The sequence below is a fragment of the Zeugodacus cucurbitae genome, chromosome X (assembly GCF_028554725.1).
Source record: "Zeugodacus cucurbitae isolate PBARC_wt_2022May chromosome X, idZeuCucr1.2, whole genome shotgun sequence".
Lineage (NCBI taxonomy): Eukaryota > Metazoa > Arthropoda > Insecta > Diptera > Tephritidae > Zeugodacus > Zeugodacus cucurbitae.
Genome location: NC_071672.1, coordinates 33060753 through 33078721, shown reverse-complemented (window position 1 = coordinate 33078721; position 17969 = coordinate 33060753). Strand labels below are relative to the sequence as shown.

The window sequence follows — 17969 nt, the reverse complement described above, 5'->3', positions numbered from 1 at the left end:
TACCCGCTTGAAGAACAATGAGGCGGCGGGGGCCGATGGATTACCGGCCGAGATATTCAAATACAGCGGCGAAGAGCTGATAAGATGCATGCATCAGCTTCTTTGCAGAATATGGTCGGAAGAAAGCATGCCTGACGATTGGAATCTTAGTGTACTCTGCCCAATTGACAAAAAGGGAGACCCTACAATTTGCGCCAATTACCGTGGGATAAGCCTCCTCAACATCGCGTATAAGGTTCTGTCGAGCGTATTGTGTGAAACACTAAAGCCCACCGTCAACAAACAGATTGGACCTTATCAGTGTGGCTTTAGACCTGGAAAATCAACAACAGACAGATATTCAATATGCGCCAAATATTGGAGAAGACCCGTGAAAATAGGATCGACACACATGATCTCTTTGTCGACTTTAAAGCTGCTTTCGACAGCACGAAAAGGAGCTGCCTTTATGCCGCGATGTCTGAATTTGGTATCCCCGCAAAACTAATACGGCTGTGTAAGCTGACGTTGAGCAACACTAAAAGCTCCGTCAGGATCGGGAAGGACCTCTCCGAGCCGTTCGATACCAGACGTGGTTTCAGACAAGGTGACTCACTCTCGTGTGATTTCTTTGAACCTGATGCTGGAGAAAATAATACGAACTGCAGAGCTAAATAGAGAAGGTACAATCTTCTATAAGAGCGTACAGCTACTGGCGTACGCCGATGATATCGATATGATTGGATACAACACCCGCGGTTTTTCCAGTTTTGCTTTTTCCAGACTGGATAAGGAAGCGAAGCGTATGGGTGTGGTGGTGAACGAGGACAAGACGAAATATCTGCTGTCGTCAAACAATCAGCGCATTCGCGTCTTGGCTCCCACGTCACTGTTAACAGTCATAACTTTGAAGTTGTAGATAATTTTGTCTACCTGGTAACCAGCATTAACAGCAATAACAATGTCAGCCTGGAAATTCAACGCAAAATCACTGTTGCCAACAGGTGCTACTATGGACTAAGTAGGCAATTGAAAAGTAAAGTGTTGTTCGAATGGACGGAAGTGCCCCAGCTCTGAAAGTTTTCGTTGCAGTACCCGGTGGTGGAAGCCGAGGAAGAGGGAGACCTCCACTCCGATGGAAGGACCAGGTGGAGAGGGACCTTGCTTCGCTTGGTATAACCAATTGACACTTATAAAAAACAAGTAAGGAAGGGCTAAGTTCGGGTGTAACCGAACATTTTATACTCTCGCAATTTATTTATTTAACTTAATTAATATTATATAATACACAATTTGACCCACATATTCGTCATATATATTGTATAAAGTTCATTGAAAGTTGGAAACCATAATATTAGGTTAGAAGCACCGAGGTCCTCGTGTTCGATTAATGCTGCCTTGAAAACCTATGGTCCGATTTCGGCGCTTTTTAGATTGGGGCTGCCACACTATAAAGGTAGTATTTGTGCAAAGTTCTACATCGATATCTTCACTAGTGCTTACTTTATATATTGTAAACATAACGATTCAGATCGTCTTCAAAGTTCTGGTATATAGGAAGTAGGCGTGGTTGTGAAGCGAGTTGGCCTATTTTCACAACATATCATTGGGATGTAATGAAACCATTACAAGCCAAGTTTCATTGAAATCGGTGGAGTAGTTCCTGAGATATGGATTTTGACCCATAAGTGGACGATGCCACGCCCATTTTCCATTTTCTAAAAAAATCTGAGTGCAGCTTCTATCTGCCATTTCTTATGTGAAATTTAATGTTTCTGGCGTTTTTCGTTACTGAGTTAACTCACTTTTAGTAATTTTCAACCTAACCTTTGTATGGGAGGTGGGCGTGGTTATTATCCGCTTTCAACTAATTTCATGTGTGTGGTGGGGTACATAAGAGCACTGACTGCAGAAAGTTTGGTTTATATAGCTTTATTGGTTTGCGAGATATATACAAATAACCGATTTGGGGCGGGGCCTCGCCCACTTTCCCAAAAAAATTACATCCAAATATGCCCCTTCCTAGTGCGATCCTCTGTTTCAAATTTTACTTTTATATCTTTATTTATGGCTTAGTGATGACACTTTTTGTGTTTTCGGTTTTCGCCATTTTGTGGGCGTGGCAGTGGTCCGATTGTGCAACCCTCTCACGGTCCCAAGGAACGTGTGTTCCAAGTTTCATCAAGATATCTGAATTTTTACTAAAGTTATCCGTTGCACGGACGGACGGACGGACGGACAGACAGACATTCGGTTTTTGACTCGTCTCGTCACCCTGATCATTTTGATATATATAACCCTATATCTAACTCGTTTAGTTTTATGACTTACAAACAACCGTTATGTGAACAAAACTATAATACTCTCTTAGCAACTTTTGTTGCGAGAGTATAATAACATGTGATAAATATACGTATGGAGGATGAAGTCATATGTAGAAGTTCACGTAAGTGAGGAAAGTTTCTGACTGTCATTCGCTTGGGAGTGGCCAGGAACGATTCTTTTACACGTGGCTCAAGCAGCTCACGACTTCCGGTCTTAGACCAAGTATCCTCTGGCTAGCTAACAGACATCCGTTTGCAGGCGAGCTAAAGTGAGAAGGCGAAACCCGCTTATGCGGTTGAGCGTAGGGTTTGGGACCCACCACATAAAAACACCCCCCAATGAAAAGAAAAAACACAGCCTCGGATGAGAGACCCCAATTTTGATGACGACCACTGCAAACGTTTAAAGGATCACGAATTAAGGGCATGCACCTGGAATGTCCGTACCCTTAATTGGGAAGGTGCCTCTGCCCAGCTCTTGCCCAGATGAAAGTACTTGACTGGCGTAGACACCGCTTACGTGGTTATAGCCGAGTCCACAACAGCGCGCGACTTATCCCTCCTTCCGGCAGTTTGGCGCCAATTGGTTATACCAAGCGAAGCCAGGTCCCTCTCCACCTGGTCCTTCCATCGGAGTGGAGGACTCCCTCTTTCTCGGCTTCCACCAGCGGGTACTGCATCGAATACTTTCAGAGCTGGAGCACTTTCATCCATTCGAACAACATGGCCTAGCCAGCGTAGCCGCTGTCTTTTTATTCGCTGGACTATGTCTATGTCGTCGAATAACACATACAGCTCATCGTTCCATTGTCTGCGGTATTCGCCGTTGCCAATGTTTAAGGGACCATAAATCTTCCGCAAAACCTTTCTCTCGAAAACTCCTACTGCTGCCTCATCGGATGTGGACATCGTCCACGCTTCTACACCGTAAAGTAGGACGGGAATGATGAGAGACTTGTAGAGCTTGGTTTTTGTTCTGTAGTTGTTGGTTTGTAGACGGTTTGTGGCTTAAGCAGCTCACGACTTCCGGTTTTAGACCAACTATCCTCTGGCTAGCTAACAGACATCCGTCTGGAAGCGAGCTAAAGTGAGAAGGCGAAGCCCGCTTATGCGGTTGTGCGTAGGGTTTGGGACTCACCACATAAAAGTGAAGTACCGATGAAGAATCGACGAAAGCCTCGGATGAGACACCCCGTTTTTGATGACGATCCCTGAAAACGTTTTAAGGATATTGATTTATGGGCATGCACTTGGAATGACCAGACCCTTAATTGGGAAAGTGCCTCTGCCCAGCTGGTTGATGACCTCATACGACTAAAGGCTGACATCACCGCCATCCAAGAAATGCGATGGACGGGACAAGGACGGAAGAAGATGGGTCCTTGTGACATCTACCACAGCGGCCATATAAAGGAGCGCAAATTCGGTGTAGGATTCGTGGTGGGAGAGAGACTCCGTCGTCGAGTCCTGGCATTCACTCCGGTGGATGAACGTCTAGCCACAATCCGCATCAAAGCGAGATTTTCAGCATATCGCTGATTTGCGCCCACGCCCCGACGGAAGAGAAGGACGAAGTGATCAAAGATACCTTCTATGAGCGCCTAGAACGTACCTATGAGCGCTGTCCCCGCCACGATGTCAAAATCGTGTTTGGCGATTTCAACGCTAGGGTGGGTAAAGAGGGTGTCTTTGGCACAACAGTCGAAAAATTCAGCCTCCATGACGAAGCATCGCCAAACGGCCTGAGGCTGATCGACTTCGCTGGGGCCCGAAATATGGTCGTCTGTAGTACCAGATTCCAGCATAAGAAAATACATCAAGCTACTTGACTGTCTCCTGATCGAAACACGCGTAACCAAATCGAGCACGCTGTGATAGACGGAAGACATGTCTCCTCTGTTTTAGACGTGCGTACGCTCCGATAACCAAATATAGACTCGGACCATTATCTGGTTGCAGCGAAGATACGCACCCGCCTCTGTGCAGCAAAGAATGCCCGTCAACTAACACAAGGAAGGTTCGACGTCGAAAAGCTGCAATCGCAACAGACAGCCACGAAATACTCTACTCGACTTGCACTCCTGCTCTCTGAGAGCACTCATCAGCATCTCCGTATAAGGGAACTGTGGAACGGCATCTCAAACTCACTGCGTACCGCTGCAGCCGAAACAATTGGATTTCGGCGACGACAAAGAACAAGCTGGTACGATGAGGAATGCCGTCTCGCAGCGGAGAGAAAATAGACTGCCTACCTCGCAACGTTGCAAACAACCACAACACGTGCAGGATGGGATAGATACCGAGAGCTGAAGAGGGAAGCGAGACGCATCTGCAGACAAAAAAAGAAAGAGACCGAAATGCGTGAGTACGAAGAGCTTGAGAAGCTGGCAGACAGAGGTTATGCTCGAAAATTTTACGAAAAAAGGAAGCGACTTAACGAAGGTTTCAAGACCGGAGCATCCTCATGTAGAGACCAAGATGGTAATCTGGTAACCGATGTCCAGGGCATACTGGGATTATGGAGGGAACACTTCTCCGACCTGCTGAATGGCAGTGAAAGTACAACACCAGGGGATGGCGAACCCGATTCCCCAATCGATGACGATGGAATAGATATTCCATTACCCGACCATGAAGAAATTCGAATAGCAATTACCCGCCTGAAGAACAACAAAGCGGCAGGGGCCGATAGATTACCGGCTGAGCTATTCAAATAAGGCGGCGAAGAACTGGTATGGTACATGCATCAGCTTCTTTGCAGAATATGGTCGGAAGAAACCATGCCCGACGATTGGAATCTCAGTGTGATCTGCCCAATCCATAGAAAGGGAGATTCCACAAACTGTGCCAATTACCGTGGGATAAGCCTCCTAAATATCGGATACAAGGCTCTATCGAGCGTACTGTGTAAAAGACTAAAGCCCACAGTCAACAAAGTGATTGGACCTTATCAGTGTGACTTTCGACCTGGAAAATCTACAATTGACCAATTATTCACCATGCGCCAAATTTTGGAAAAGGCTAGTGAAAAGACGATCGACACAAATCATCTTTTTGTCGATTTTAAAGCTGCTTTCGACAGCACGAAAAGGAGCTCCTTTATGCCGCGATGTCTGAATTTGGTATCCCCGCAAAACTAATACGGCTGTGTAAGTTGACGTTGAGCAACACCAAAAGCTCCGTCAGGATCGGGAAGGACCTCTCCGAGCCGTTCGATACCAAACGAGGTTTTAGACAAGGTGACTCGCTATCGCGTGACTTCTTTAACCTGATGCTGGAAAAAATAGTTCGAGCCGCAGAGCTAAATAGAGAAGGTACAATTTTTTATAAAAGTGTACAGCTATTGGCGTACGCCAATGATATCGATATCATTGGAAACAACACCCGCGCCGTTAGTTCTGCTTTTTCCCCGCCTGGATAAGGAAGCGAAGCGAATGGGTCTGGTGGTGAACGAGGATAAGACGAAATATCTCCTGTCATCAAACAAATAGTCAGCGCATTCGCGTCTTGGCTTCCACGTCATTGTTGACAGTCATAACTTTGAAGTTGTGGACAATTTCGTATACCTAGGAACCAGCATCAACACCGATAATAATGTCAGCCTTGAAATCCAACGCAGAATCACTCTTGCCAACAGGTGCTACTATGGACTGATTAGGCAATTGAAAAGTAAAGTCCTCTCTCGACGAACAAAAACTAAACTCTACACGTCCCTCATCATTCGCGTCCTACTTTATGGTGCAGAAGCGTGGTCGGTGTCAACATCCGATGAGACGGCACTAGGAGTTTTCGAGAGAAAGGTTTTGCGGAAGATTTATGGTCCCTTAAACATTGGCAACGGCGAATACCGCAGAAGATGGAATGATGAGCTGTATGTGTTGTTCGATGACGTAGACATAGTCTAGCGAATAAAAAGACAGCGTCTACGCTGGCTATGTCATGTTGTTCGAATGGACGAAAGTGTCCCAGCTCTGAAAGTTTTCGATGCAGTACCCGCTGGTGGAAGCGGAGGACGAGGGAGACCTCCACTTCGATGGAAGGACCAGGTGGAGAGGGACCTGGCTTCGCTTGGTATAACCAATTGGCGCCAAACTGCCAGAAGGAGGGATACGTTGCGCGCTGTTTTGGACTCGGTTATAACCGCGTAAGCGGTGTCTACGCCAGTCAAGAAGAAGATGACTCCACTTTCACCTTTGGTATAACTGTACATATAATGGCATAACATAATTTCACTTACCTCAAATATACGAAATGAAATAAGATATTCAGGCTAGCACAAATTCTATGAATTCGTTTTTGATGGGTGTACGCATCTGTGCATCTAATTTATTAACATGTATTTTTGCCAAAATTGTAGATTAGCTGAAGTGGAAATTGTTACTAAATCCAATAACAGCACCTGCAATATATGGAACAAAAATTCGGGAGCTATTTGTCAGTATTACGAAATAATATTAATTAATATCTAAACAATAGAAATAGACTAGCAGATGCAGTCACAGAATTTTAAGATTATAAAGAACGTTAAGTACGCAGATACAGTGGAGCTTCCATAACTCGAACTCTTGAAGTGGTATTGAAAGGAAAATTCCATACAAATTTCCTCTCATAAATCGAACTTTTCGACCAGGGGATAATACAAAATTTAAAATTGTACTATCGAAGAAGAATTTTAAAAGAGTCCCTCAACATCGTACGGAGGCGAACAAAAAATATAATATTACACTTATGGATTGGATAAATCATGTAATACAAGGCAAGGGATACAGACGTTAAGGGGTTATATACAGTTAGACGGCCGAAAAAAGGTGAATTTTCCAGAATTTTTTCTGAGAAAACTTTTTAATTTATTGATCCAAAAATGTATACACATATTATGGTATCTTTAACTGTATTTTAAGACTTAGTACTAGTAAAAATATTTATTTGAAAAAGAGCTACAGCTGATCTCCAGGAGCTCCTCTCAAAAAAGACGTTTTGCGGTGACCACTATATCTCGGAACTGGATCATATGAAATTAAAAAACCAAACAGATTTCGTTAAAATAATGTTAAATCTTGTAATTAATCATTCCTTCGAAGCAAAATAAAATTGTTTGACAAAATGGCGGTTTCTCAAAAAAAAAAATCGATTCTTCACCGAAATTTGGCCTTAAATTGTTTATAAAAAAAAAATATTTATCGGAGAGAAAAAATCTTCGATTAATTACTAAAAAATATATTTAAGAAGGTCGTGTTAAAATTTGATACTAATCGGTCTAGCCGTTTTCGAGTAATGTTGGTCACCGACTTTGAAAACACCATTTTGAGAAAAACGCGTTTAAAGTTTGGACCTTGTACTTCCAAGCACTCTGAAACGCCTTTTCAAATTTGCTTGTAACTTTGAAAATATTCACCGGAACGATATGAAATTTTCTGTGTGTATTCTTAAATATATGTACATTAATAAAAAAATCGATTTTTTGAAAATTCTAACTGTATATAACCCCTTAAGAGCCAAACAATAGCAAAGTGCAACCAACAAAATTACAGAATACATGTTTTAACGTATGTGTACATAAATCTATGCGCTGTAAATTAATAAAACTATGTATAAATCTATATTTTCCAGCTTTTGGAAAAATTTTATTTTTTAATGAAAATTCTATAACTCGAAGTCTCTCTAACTCGAAGTTTTTTTGTGGATTATGGTGATTCGAGTTAGAGAAGTTCCAGTGTATTTCAAAATAATGAAGGAGAAAAAAATAAAACTTTTTCTGTGGGAAGAGGGTATTATAGTATATTTAAATATGTTTATTTAAAATATCAATCAGATCTTACGTTCACAGCACGTTTATGGGTTAGCATTAAAAATATATTTTGTATTCAAATACATATTTCAATTGAACCTACAGCATTTTGTTAATTTTCAAATTGAAGATTTATCTGAACTCATTAAGAGTATAGTAATTATTACTGCAATTTCCATTACTTAAGTTAAACTATATTCCGTTACATTAGATTGGGTTGTAGAAAGCGGTAAGCAACAAAGCCAAGCTTTATGTAACGAACTCCAGCATATGCGTATTACATCATGTAGTGCGTTAACAAAAACTACTATGTTCTACTATTGGGCCTAATCATTGAATCCGTTTCGATCGATAAATGGTTCGATTCGATCGAAAAATTTTACGTCGGAATCATTGAAACCGTATCGAAAATAAAATTTACGATCAAATGGACCTCGTTTACCGACTCGAAAAAATTCATTCCGCAGCTAATAGATGTCGCTAATTACGAAATCATTGAATCCACAAAATCGAAAATGTTGGTCGAAATCTATCCGTTGGTGAATGAGTTGCGGAACTATAAAAGAAATAAAGCATTTGGAAGTTTTTATGTATGTAAATAATTACTGAAGACGGACTAAATTATGATTTATATGGGTATCTTATAGACAAAAGACAAAAACACTTTAACGAAACTTAATTTGAGGCGTTTAAATACGATATAAAGTTGCCCACCGAAATAGCGCAAGAATTTTAGCAAAGACCCTCAGGGGAATTAAATACTTTTTAGGAAGAAATTTTACAAGAGTTAAACAGTGTAGGCTCTCCAATCCAGGACAAAGCTAGATAAATGAAAAAGTGTAAAGACATCTTGGGTTGATAAAGAATTTATTTATAGTTTGAAACTGACTTTAAGTTTGTAACCAAAATAATTACAACAAGTAAGGAAGTTCGGGTGCAACCGAACATTTTATACTCACGCAAATTATTGTAGAAATTTTATTAAGATAACACACAAATTTAATCATAAATTCGGCATAAAGTTTAATAGAATAATGAAAATCGTCATATATAGATGTGAGGGCTGAGGTAATTTTTGAAAAACCTGTAATTAGGTAGGAGATGATATTTTTTTGAAAACCTATAACTAAGTATATGGGAGCTAGGAGATGTTATGACCCTATTTCAATAATTTTTGGTACAGAGACACAATATTAGAAGAAAACAATTTCTTCTGAATTATCTGAGAGATTTTTCCATATTTTCGGCTAAAATTTACCCTTAGGCGCTGAGTTCAACATGTTCGATATCTGGGGCCTTCAAAAGTTATAGTCTGTTTTCGACAAGTGAAGCCAGAGATGATATGCACTATTAGTGTAAAGTTTTATTCCGCTATCTTCATTGGTTCCTTATGTATATATTATAAAGATGGAATTAAAAATTAAGTTATAAGGAAAGTATATGGTTTGAACCGATTTCGCACATTTTTTATTCATGTTATAAGGGTGTCAAGAAAATATTATGTACCGAATTTCATATGTGGAGTAGTTCCTGAGATATGGTTTTTGACCCATAAGTGGGCGATGCCACACCCATTTTCCATTTTGTAAAAAAATCTGCGCGCAGCTTCCTTCTGCTATTTCTTCTGTAAAATTTAGTGTTTCTGACGTTTTTTGTTAGTGAGTTCCGATTTTAACTATTTTTATGGTGTGTGGTGGGGTGCATAATAGAACCGACTGCAAAAAGTTTGGTTTATAGGTACAGCTTCATTGGTTTGCGAGATATATTAAAATAACCGATTTGGGGGCGCCCACTTCCCCAAAAAAAAATACATCCAAATAAGCCCCTTCCTAGTGCGATCCTTTATTCCAAATTATAATTTTATAACTTTATTTACAGCGTGGTTATGACTCTTTATAGGTTTTCGCCATTTTGTGGACGTGGCAATGGTCCGATTTTGACCATCTTCGAAAGCAACTCCTCAGGATGCCAAGGAATACGTGTTCCAAGTTTCGCTAAGATATCTCAATTTTTACTCAAGTTATCAGTTGCACGGACAGACGGACGGACAGACAGACATCCGGATTTCAACTCGTCTCGTCATCCTGATCATTTTGATATATATAACCCTATATCTAAATCGTTTAGTTTTATGACTTACAAACAACCGTTATGTGAACAAAATTATAATACTCTCTTAGCAACTTTTGTTACGCGAGTATAAAATCGTACAACGCATATCTGAAACAGTTACATATCTTGAGGTCAGTTAAACGAAGCAAAAACCAGACAATTTGATTTAACAAATTGGTAGCATTTGTCGAAAAAGATCGATAAAACAGTTTTACGGTATCACTTCATGGAAAAGTATTTTATTCGATGCGGATTCAATGATTAGACTCATTAATTAAAATATAGACAAATAGTCAATAAGACTAAATGTCTGCGTAATACTAAGCTCAACTATCACTCGAGTAAGTATCTGTACATTCTTTGTACAACTTGAGCGGAAAACTCAAATTAAAGGTTGAATAAGGTACTACTGCAGTTCAGCAAGGAGGTGAACAGTGCCAGAAGAAAAGGCACTTTTAGATTTTCTATCTGAAAATCCGCAATTTGGCGATACTATTAAAGGTAAGTCTTAGGGCGACTTTAATTGTCCATTTACTTTAACAACTTTTTAATAATCCCAGGTACCTTATTAAAAATGTGCAGCCAGTATTATATATTTGGAAGGAATCCATGGATTGTATCATAATAGCAGATACAATGACGGCAGAGCTATTGATGTTGAGGGAGATATAAAAACTGCAAACTAAAGTTATTAGAGTTCAAAAACAAAAGTTAAATACAGATTGTGCCGCCAAAGATTGAAAACAGAGTTTAGGGGAACAAGAGTTAGATTTGAAAGAAAAAGATTTAAGCTTAAGGAAAAAATTTTATAAAGTCTAGCAAAGTATTCTTGAACTTGAAAGGAAAGAGTGAATAGCTATGGCTGAAATAGACGTTACTCAAGTTTTAAAGAAATCCAAATAAAAATTGTCAATCGTCTTATTAAATTTTTCATAATATATTTTGTAAAAATATTCTTCACTTCCATTAATACATGTATGTACATATATTGAATAATATTATTCATAACAAGTAAGGAAAGGCAACCGGTAAGGGTGCAACCGAACATTTTATACTCTCGCAAATTATTGCTATATTTTTATTAACGAAAATCCTTGGTGGTCATTTTCACCACCAACATACATTATATCTTAGATTATATTCTCACTTAATTTGGCTAAGAATTTTTACTCAAGTTATACGTTGCACGGTCGGACGGACAGACAGACATTTGGATTTTGACTCGTCTCGTCACCCTGATCATTTTGATATGTATAACCCTATATCTAACTCGTTTAGTTTTATGACTTACAAAGAACCGTTATGTGAACAATGCAACTTCTGTTGAGAGAGTATAAAAAGGGATATTTATAATAAACTCTTATGCTGCGATTAAAAATATTACTAGTATTAGTATTGACTCGCTTAAAATAAGCCAAGATCTTTTAAGTTTATTTAAATTATTAATATTCCGAAATAAGTAAGTTAAGCCAATATAGTCGGGATCATATTATATATCATAAAACGCACACATTTATGGAGGAAAAAACATATCGCAATTTCATAAATAAAACTCAATAAATTTTACCGTTCGGCAAGTATACCCAAAATTGAATACCAGAAATATATTTCGTTTTCGAAGTTCGTACATGATAGCGAAAGAGGAAAAGTAAAGAAAAATCATCGCAACTGGAAGAAGGCTTAAGAGATGAACAGGACGGCTTCCGTCCCAGAAGGTAGTGTGTTGACCATATGAACACGCTTCGAATAATCGTAGAAAAATCGGCGGAATGGCGCTCCCCATTATATGTCACTTTCATAGACTATGAGAAAGCGATCGACACGTTATGTCGCCATGCAATTTGGGACGCTCTGAAATGTGAATGAGTCCCGGATACCCTCATTACACTTGTATCAGTTGTATCAGTTATCGCGTGGTACACTATAGCGGACTTGGTAGCAGTATTCCTGTAGAAAGAGGTGTGCGACAAGGGATTGCTTTGTCACCTTTACTTTTTAACACAGTTCTGGATATTGTGATGAGGAACGCAACGCGCGAAGAGAGAGTAATAAGGTGGGGGCTGTTTGACCGGCTTGATGACTTAGATTATGCGGAGGGCATATACGTTTTATCACAAAGCTAAACAGGACAATATAGCCGAAGCATCCTCAAAAGCAGGCCAAAAATTATGTGTTTGAACACTGACAACAAGAATCAACTGCATATACTTGGAAAATATGTAGAATATGTTGAATCATCCATATATCTTGGCCGCGCGATAACCGCTTTTCTGCAGATTCATCTGAGGATATACATATGTATGTTCCTATGCGATTAGGAAATGCAAGACAAACATTTGGAATGCTGAAAAGCATATGGCAGTCTCAACATTTTTCCATTAGAACAAAAATACGTTTCTAACATATTTTTTTGTTTTGCTGTATGTATCCGCCTGGAAAGAGACGCGTTGACAGACCCGCTTACACTGGAGAAGGCAGTTGGACGTTGACCTCAGATCAGCAGGAAAAAGTTGGGGCGAAATAAAGGGTATCGCATGTAACAGAAATGGTTGCAACTGTTTCACTGTGGCCCTATGCTCCTTGTGGGAGTAACAGCAACAAATATATATAAGAAATAAGAGATAGATTAAAGGTGAACAATTTCAGGCGCTACTCATTACTAGTATTTATGTTTATGTTTCCCCGCATTAGATTGTTGATATTACATGCATTTTACAAAAGTGCAACTCAATAAGATATGTAGTACATATGTACTTCCATAACTCGATCTTCTATAACTCGAACTTTTGAATTGGCAACAGCGTTTAGTAGTCAAATTTCATACATATTTCCTTCCATAAATCGAACGAACGAAAATACCATACCATAAATTTTTTTGCAAAACATTGACGATAATCAAAAAATTATGGAAAGTGATTTCGAATTGTGGTTTAGAAATTGTAGTACAAATATGCCTTCAAATGTTACTATTATCGATTATATTAATGTGGAGATGATGATATAGTAGATTAAGATTATTATTATTAACAGAGAAAAACCGATCGTTAGAACCGAATATTTCAGACATATGGAAAACGTTGAGGGTTCTGAAGAAAAAAATATTTAACCGTCATCCAAAAATGTTTGTCGGCAATTGTAAATTCCTATTTAAATACGAATATTAATACAACTGACGATCACTACAAAGCACTAAACAGATTAGAATCTCATTTAACTGAAAAAGCATAAAATATATGTTCAGCCAAAAATTACAGAATACAAGTTTTAACTTATGTACATAAGTAAAAAACTGTATGCAAATAAAAGAAATAAAACTGAGTATAAGTCTAAATAGCTTTTTGAACAATTTTATGTTTTAATGAAAACTTGAAGTCTCTCTAACTGGAATTTTTTTGGTGGATTGTGTTGATTGGAGTTAGGGAAGCACTGCTGTAATCTGACGCACAGAGAATACTGGCTTTTCTAACTATCAAGAATATATATACTTATATACATATACAGTAGTATTCCGAAATAACGAATATTCGTTTTAACGAAAACCGTTTATAACGAACAAGAAAATTGAGTACCTTAAATAACGAACATCGGTGATTTGTAAGTACTCGGTTTAACGAACAAAATGAAGAAGACATATGGAGGAAGAGAAAAAAAATCAAATAACAACGAACCAGAATTAAAAATAAAACTTGAAAAAATTCAAAAGAAATGTGGAAATTGAAAAAATGTTTAATTTTATAAAAATAAGCTTAAAATTATTGGTCAGCACCAAATTGAAGTATAAGTGTCAGAATTGGTCCATTTTGGAAGAATTTATTGGATTTTAATTGTTTTGTTATGGTTTTTCATTTTCTAACAAATAATTAATTAATTAATTCAATAAAGTGCAATTTACGGATATTTAACTCATTTTTATTGAAAAACATACTTCTAAGTGAGTACTCGAATTAACGAAAAATTCAATGTAATGAATAGGCCTGACAATTAATGTGTTCGTTATTTCGGAAAACTACTGTATGTATTTATAACGAAATGTGCATGTAGGTAATAAAAACTGAGCTACAATGATAATAAACTAATTATGAAGTTAGGAGGCCTTAATTAAAAATGAATGCATTTGGAAAAAGCAGTTCACACTGTTATTTAGAATAGATTAGGTTGGTTTGGTAGGTCAGAAAGCCACACATAGACTAGTTATGGTCCTTTGCGATACCAAATTGAATGCCGTTACGTAGTCAATGAGGAGTAGTCATCCTTTAGGATACTGTTATATAATAAACTGATTGAACAAAATTAGCTAAGCTTCTTGACACTAAATACGCTCAATAGTAGACATTAGCAACAAATTCAGTAAACTAATTTAGAAATTAAGCCTATCTGATTTGAATGAAATGAAAATGAATTATGGAAACCGGTTAAGATTTTCTCGGTAAATAAGTATTTATTTGGTAAGTAATTATATCCCTATATTCAGCCAGGAACTAGGGGTAAAAATATAATTATATCATTCAAAAATAAGTTATCTGCAATGCATACACATGTGCGGAATATACTTTTTCAGGCACCACTTTTCATGTATTATATGAAATTACAAATTCTCATTGTTTACTTGGGTTTTGTATTTCTTGCGGCTGCATTCAAACTGTATGTATACGTACTACCGCTGCATGTATATATGTATGTGTGAGTGTATACAAATAATATTGTATTGCATCCCCAAGAAATAGGTGTGTATTATTTGAGATTTCAATAGATACCATTTATCAAGCATGCGCCTATCTGGTTTTCACATTAAATCAATATGAGTGCAACTAATAAAGCTGGAAGCACAGTTTTCATATTTAAAAATAAATAATAAATGTATTAGCTGTTTGGCATATCTGCACAATGCTTTTGCTTACAAACCCACACTTGCACTATTTACTATTATTTATGTCGTCGGATATGTATTTATAAAATGTTTAACATGGGAGCGTATTCATTGATATTAAACACCAATATGCAAATTATGATTTAAAATACCATGCAGTTTTTTTTCAGTATGGAAACACTATACTTCAATACTGTGCGTTTGCTTGTGCCGCCACTACACGTCGAACAGCATTTTTGTATGGTATACACTAGACATTCGAAGATTTTTCATTGTTTTCATTTTAATTGCATTTAACGCTTTTATTTGTTTATTATTGTTATTTGTATTATTTGTTATTTGTAATAATAAATTATTTTTTGTCAACAAATAAATTGCACTGATGTCCTTTAAGCGTAACAAAATTTTTCTTCCATCTTCGTACATTATTTAATTTTTACTGGTAAGTGTTGTTGTTAGCAATCAAGCGATCAACCATTTACTACACAAGTTAGTAACACAACAGAACACAATATTGCAAGCAGCAGTAGCGACGGCGGCGACACTGCTAAAGTATAAAAGTAATATAGAGAGCAGCCACTATTACGTATACGTAACCCCTATTAACGGCTATACCAGCCATAGCCACAGCAACAGTCACAACAGTTATTCTGCACAAAATGTACCGTATAAAGGCAAAAAGCAGGAAATATAAGCGGCAGACGGGAATACAAGCCATACCCAAGGCAAAAACAAATATTCCAGCAAAAACAATATATATACATACGTATTTGTAGGCAAGCAGCCGAATTCTTAGCAACAACACCAGTAGCAGCAAAACAGCAGCTACAAAACAGCAACAGAAACAGCAATAATAACATCAATGACATGTACAACAAACTGTTATCCCCGCATGCAGCAACACAAGCAAACTTAACACACACGCCCTGCATGGAAATGCGAAACGGTCATAAGAAGCTTTTACATTAGATAGACACTGCCTAAAATATACTGCAACAAGTAAGGAAGGGCTAAGTTCGGGTGTAACCGAACATTTTATACTCTCGCAATTTATTTATTTAACTTCATTAATATTATATAATACACAATTTGACCCACATATTCGTCATATATATTGTATTAAGTCCATTGAAAGTTGGAAACCATAATATTAGGTTAGAAGCACCGAGGTCCTCGTGTTTGATATATGGGGCCTTAAAAACCTATGGTCCGATTTCGGCGATTTTTAGAATGGGGCTGCCACACTATTAACATAGTATTTGTGCAAAGTGCTGCACCGATATCTTCAGTAGTACTTACTTTATATATTGTAAAGTAAACGATTCAGATTGACTTCAAAGTTCTGGTATATAGGAAGTAGGCGTGGTTGTGAAGCGATTTGGCCTATTTTCACAATATATCATTGGGATGTAAGGAAACTATTACAAATCAAGTTTCATTGAAATCGGTCGAGTAGTTCCTGAGATATGGTTTTTGACCCATAAGTGGGCGACGCCATGCCCATTTTCCATTTTGTAAAAAAAAACCTGAGTGCAGCTTTTATCTGCCATTTCTTATGTGAAATTTAGTGTTTCTGACGTTTTTCGTTAATGAGTTTACCCACTTTTAGTAATTTTCAACCTAACTTTTGTATGGGAGGTGGGCGTGGTTATGATCCGATTTCTTTCATTTTTGGACTGCATTAGGAATCGGCTAAAAAAACGACTGCAGAAAGTTTGGTTTATATAGCTCTATTGGTTTGCGAAATATATACAAAAAACCGATTTGGAGGCGGAGCCACACCCATTTCCCCAAAAATATTACATCCAAATATGCCCCTTCATAGTGCGATCCTTCATACCAAATTTTATTTGTGTTTTCGGTTTTCGCCATTTTGTGGGCGTGGCAGTGGTCAGATTTTGCTCATTTTCGAGCATATAATACTCTCTTTAGCAACATTTGTTGCGAGAGTATAAAAATACACGTTAAGGGGCTAGATGGGTTATACAGGCAGCAGCTGTGTAGTGTATTTTTATACTCTCGCAACAAATGTTGCTAAAGAGAGTATTATAGTTTTGTTCACATAACGGTTGTTTGTAACACCCAAAACTAAACGAGTTAGATATAGGGTTATATATACCAAAGTGATCGGGGTGAAGAGTGGAATGTCTGTAAGCTGTAACTTGAGTAAAAATTAAGATATCTTGATGAAACTTGGCACCATAGGAAGGTTGCTTTCGAGCAAAATCGGACCACTGCCACGCCCACAAAATGGCGAAAACCGAAAACACATAAAGTGCCATAACTAAGCAATAAATAAAGCTATGGAAATAAAATTTGATATAAAGGATCGCACTATGAAGGGGCATATTTGGATGTAATATTTTTGGGGAAGTGGGTGTTGCCCCGCCCCCTACTAAGTTTTTTGTACATATCTCGCAAACCAATAGAGCTATATGAACCAAACTTTCTGCAGTCGTTTTTTTTTAGCCACTCCCTAATACAGTCCAAAAATGAAAGAAATCGGATCATAACCACGCCCACCTCCCATACAAAAGTTAGGTTGAAAATTACTAAAAGAGGGTTAACTCATTAACGAAAAACGTCAGAAACACTAGATTTCACATAAGAAATGGCAGATGAAAGCTGCACTCATATTTTTTTACAAAATGGAAAATGGGCGTGGCATCGCCCACTTATGGATCAAAAACCATATCTCAGGAACTACTCGACCGATTTCAATAAAACTTGGTTTGTAGTAGTTTCCTTACATCCCATTGATATGTTGTGAAAATAGGCCAAATCGCTTCACAACCACGCATACTTCCTACATACCAGAACTTTGAAGACGATATGAATTGTTTACTTTACAATATATAAAGTAAGTACTAGTGAAGATATCGGTGCAGCACTTTGCACA

The 17969-nt window shown here is 37.9% G+C and overlaps 1 protein-coding gene across 7 annotated transcripts in view; it reads right to left on the bottom strand.

Annotated features, from left to right (window-relative positions):
• LOC105219951 (putative uncharacterized protein DDB_G0282133) overlaps positions 1–15991 on the bottom strand; it is an 85244-nt gene extending 69253 nt beyond the window's left edge. Inside the window, exons 1-2 of one of the 7 annotated variants that reach the window (XM_054235656.1) lie at positions 15837–15991; positions 6541–6702 (exon numbers count right to left, since the gene is read on the bottom strand). The gene's annotated coding sequence lies outside the window, so the exon portion shown is untranslated. Of the gene's footprint in view, positions 1–6540; positions 6703–15105; positions 15740–15836 lie in introns of those variants that run through there. The other 6 variants (XM_054235653.1, XM_054235654.1, XM_054235655.1 and 3 more) reach the window with 6 other exon arrangements.
• Positions 15992–17969: the final 1978 nt, after the last annotated feature.